Raw genomic sequence first — 5,118 nt, forward strand, 5'->3', positions numbered from 1 at the left:
AGAAATTAATAAATTCTTTTGAAAATCATATCTTTTAATCCGTAGCTCGGATGGAAAAACATTGTACATGAAAGTTGCTCAGAACGACGAGAGGAATCCGGATACGCAGTCCGTTTGCCCGCCACACATCCCTAGCATAGCAAACCTGCAACATTTCACCTCCGGTTCATCTGTCCGAAAATGCGAAACACCGGGAATACTTTCCGGGATGTTTCCTCCCTTCGTCGGTATCACCTCCTACCGCGTTAGGGCACACCTAGCACCGCGCATTGTCTTGTCATGCACCATCATGCTTATGTTTGTGTTATATTTATTTTTTCTTCCCCCTCTTCTCTCGTGAGACACCGAGACCGATGCCGCTGCTACCTAGTACGACTACGGTGTTGACGACCCCTCCTTCTCGGCTGAGCTTCCAGGCAAGCCCCCCCCCCCTTGATCACCAGATATCGCCTATTCTTCTCTATATTGCTTGCATTAGAGTAGTGTAGCATGTTACTGTTTGGTTACTCCTATTCTGTTGCATAGCCTGTCATTGTTGCTACAGTCATTGATAACTTACCCGCAATCCTAAATGCTTAGTATAGGATGCTAGTTTATCATCATTGGCCCTACATTCTTGTCAGTCTGCCTTGCTATACTATCGGGCCGTGATCACTTGAGAGGTGATCACGGGTATATATTATACATACATACATGCTATACAGATGGTGACTAAAGTCGGGTCTGCTTGTTGAGTACCGCAAGTGATTCCGATGTGGGGGCTGAAAGGACAGGTGGCACCATCCCGGTAGAGGTGGGCCTGGGTTCCCGACGGCCCCCGACTTTTACTATGTGGCGGAGCGACAGGGCAGGTTGAGACCACCTAGGCAAGAGGTGGGCCTGGCCTTGGTCGGCGTCCGCGGTTACTTCATAATAACACGCTTAACGAGATCTTGGTATTTGATCTGAGTCTGGCCACTGGCCTATACGCACTAACCAACTACGCGGGAAAGATATGGGCACTCGACGTCGTGGTATCAGCCGAAGCCTTCTTGACGTCAGCGACAGAGCGGTGCGCGCCGGGTTGGACTGCGTTAATGCAACTTCCTTTGTAATGGATGTTGCTAGGTCTGCTTCCGGCCGCCCTCGCAATGTTTAGGTGTGCAATGGGAAATGGGCCCAGACCCCTGCGCGCATAGGATTTAGATCGGCGTGCTGACCTCTCTGTTGTGCTTAGGTGGGGCTGCGACGTGTTGATCTTTCGAGGCCAGGCATGACCCAGGAAAGTGTGTCCGGCCAAATGGGATCGAGCGTGTTGGGTTATGTGGTGCACCCCTGCAGGGAAGTTTATATATTCGAATAGCCGTGTCCCTCAGTAAAAGGACGACCCGGAGTTGTACCTTGACCTTATGACAACTAGAATCGGATACTTAATAAAACACACCCTTTCAAGTTCCATAGACAACCCGGTGATCGATTTTCCACAAGGCGACGAGGGGAGGATCGCCGGGTAGGCTTATGCTATGCGATACTACTTGGAGGACTTCAATCTACTCTCTTCTACATGTTGCAAGATGGAGGTGGCCAAAAGCATAGTCTTCGACAGGATTAGCTATCCCCCTCTTATTCTGGCATTCTGCAGTTCAGTCCACCGATATGGCCCTTTACACATATACCCATGCATATGTAATGTAGCTCCTTGCTTGCGAGTACTTTGGATGAGTACTTATGGTTGTTTTTCTCCCTCTTCTCCCCCTTTCCCTTCTACCTGGTTCTCGCAACCAGATGCTGGAGCCCTGGAGCCAGACGCCACCGTCGACGATGATTCCTACTACATTGGAGGTGCCTTCTACTACGTGCAGGCTGCTGACGACGACTAGGAGGCCTGCGCCTCTTTCGATCTGTATCCCAGTTTGTGCTAGCCATCTTATGGCAACTTGTTTAACTTATGTCTTTACTCAGATATTGTTGCTTCCGCTGACTCGTTTATGTCGAGCACTTGTATTCGAGCCTTCGAGGCCCCTGGCTTGTAATATGATGCTTGTATGACTTATTTTACTTTTAGAGTTGTGTTGTGATATCTTCCCGTGAGTCCCTGATCTTGATCGTACATGTTTGCATGCATGATTAGTGCATGATTGAATCGGGGGTGTCACAAGTTGGTATCAGAGCCAACTGCCTGTAGGAATCCCCCTTTCTAACTCCTTGGCCGAAGTCGAGTCTAGACATTGCAAAACTTTTACTAACATGGTTGTGTGTCTTACGGACACATGTCGCCATTGGGTGGTATTAGGATCTTTTATTCCTCGACCTATACTCTGGGACTCTGACATCTCTTCTATTCGAGTTAAACGATTTTACTAACTGTGAGTCTAGGTTCTCGATAATACTTTCTCCCGGAGAGCCCCTTCAGTCGAGATGATCATCCACTGCACCAGAAGATTCGAAAGATCCCCTCCGATGTTCTCTCAAGACTTTGTGCCATCGTTATTGCGATTCCCTTCCAACGATAAAACCCCTATGGATAACCACGTACACTTGCCATTCTTACAATCATTCCCCGCTTTTCTTGTTATTACAAGATACCCCATAATTCTCTTTATTGTTCCGAGAATACTTTGTGCCTACTGCCTTGGAGTTCCTTGCCACATGAATACCTCTACGGATAATTTCTTGCACCTATCGAGTATCCGCTCATCCCCAGTTAATTCATATATTTCACAAAAGTTTTCAAAATACCATCCGTTCTTCTAAAAATCCTTGACATCCTAATGCTCTTGAAATTCTTGCTTGCTAGCATTATGATTAATCCTATAAGTCTGGTAATCTTATTGGCATCCTTTGTCATTATCATTTTGAGTCCATTGATTCAATATGTTGCGAATGCTCGCAATTTTGAATCAGATCCTAGAATTCATACTCCCGGCTCAGACGTTATTTTTTTAGCATGAGCTGGATCTCGACCAATCAAATTGTCGTCGGTTGTACCCCTAATCTTACTCAAGTTATACATCCTTAATCAAAGCGTTTGCTTTTGATCCCTTGATTTTGTAATCATAAATTCCCTTACATCTGAACTTTGGATTAGTCAGTTGTTTCTATAATCCAATGCCTTTACATTGTTTCTTCCTTTGATTGTGCCTGTACTCACATTAACAACGTTATGGACCGTCAGATACTTTGTTGGATTTTATCTGATAGTGTCCTTCATATTCGATAATCTTCTGAACCGTCCTCGGATACATAGTGCCTTGGGTAAATGGTATCCTCTGCTTTCTCAACCATGTGGTGCTTTCGAGCTTGTATGAATTACTCCTGGAGTTGTGGTATATGTTTCTAAGATGCCCCAATGGGTTGAACATATACCTTCCTTAATTTGTGTGAACCCAAAAGTCTTCATGGGTCATAACCTTCTGTTATTCCGCCAGTTCAAACTCTAAACATTCTTAACTGAGAGCGGTAAATGAGAAGTTGTATATTTGAGAAGTGGGAGTCGACCTTGAACCTTGCGTTCATGCCCATGGACACGATGCCGATCTTATCATGGATGCTTCTCTTAAACCCTCTTTGGTATAAGTTCATCTTATATATGGGAATTGGTCCTTTACAACCATGGTTCCGACCATATTTTCTTCTTGATTCCATTTCTCGGACAAGTTAGAGTACTTGCCTTCTGTAGATCAATACGCTTGCCCAATCTCTATTTTGATCTTCCTTCTTGTATTACCCCATGGTATCTCGAGGATATATCTTATGAATTTCTAATGAGGTAGTACCTTCCCTGTCATAGTGGCTCCACGGGTACTGGGTTGTCGTCAACCGAGAACATCGATAAGTGAATCGATTCCGCGCTCCGATATGATAACTCTAAGTAATTTTCGTTGCTTATGATTAAATAATCCTTCAAGTCATTCCTAGCCTGATTGGCTATATCCTTATCGTGCTAAATTTTAACTGTGCTACCCGACCCTTCTTCTTGGAGCACAATTTTCGACGATGAGCGGAACTTACGTCGATCTTCCTCTTCATATCGTTTCGCCTTGAACATCAAGCGCGATTCCGAGTTTGGGTTGTACACATGGTTCCAATAACCTTTTGCTTCATCATTCCTTTGACTTGATGTCATCGTCGATCGATTACATCTTCATGAAATCTCTTGACAAATGCGTCGTGATCATCATCAGCATTCTGAGCTCTTCCAGGATATCAATCGAATCTGTGATGAGAAATACCATCTTTGCCCCTCGATAATTTGTGTTATCATTGACAACATTCTTGCCTTCCCCCAACACAAACTTGTTCATGTTTTGTGTTGTACCTTGATTTCCTTGCTATCTGGCTTAGGTTATGTTCTACCTTGTAGTATTATTGTCTTCTGTATCAAGAATGTTGTGTGGATTGCTCCACCTCTTAAGAATTATTGGTATAGTGATACTTCTCGCCATCTACATTCATCTCTTGGTCCCCGTGTGGTTTCTAACCGAAAAAACGACAATTGAACTATGATGTGCGAATTCAAAACTTCTACAACCCTATTGCTTTGAAGTTATTGGTCGATATTTCATTCTTAGACCGTTGGTTATCGAATCACCATTCTAACATTGACCATGCTACCTAAGCCCATATTTAGGTGCACCTTTCAACCAATGTTTAATTGTGTATGTTTTCCTCGAGCATACCTCATTATATCACTTGATCTGACAAATGTTATCTCCTTGTTCTCATAATTGTGGAAATCCATCTTTTGGAAATCTCAATGAATGGTCGATGAGTCCATTAGCCACCTCCTCATCCTCTCCTTGGTTTAATGATGAACTCTTGTTTTGGAACTCGCTTCCATAGTTCTTTTCCCGAGAATGTTACAATGTCATCTCGCCAATCTGTGTTGCACCTTTTCTTCTCAGGCATCCTGAGTCTGAGTTATCCTGACACCAATCAGATCTAAATCTCGGTCAGATATGATGGTGAGAACATATTTCTAAGAGTTTTAACATTGGTTTTTTTATGTCTCAGTAAGGTGATGTCATGCCTAGCACATTTGGCTGCATGACCTATTGTTATAATTTCCTTTTTGGCAAGGTTAGTCATTCTTCCGTGAGGAAATTTTAGGACTTATTCTATAAGTTGTTCCTGATAGAT

This window comes from Triticum dicoccoides, chromosome 6B (genome assembly GCF_002162155.2).
Source record: "Triticum dicoccoides isolate Atlit2015 ecotype Zavitan chromosome 6B, WEW_v2.0, whole genome shotgun sequence".
Classification (NCBI taxonomy): domain Eukaryota; kingdom Viridiplantae; phylum Streptophyta; class Magnoliopsida; order Poales; family Poaceae; genus Triticum; species Triticum dicoccoides.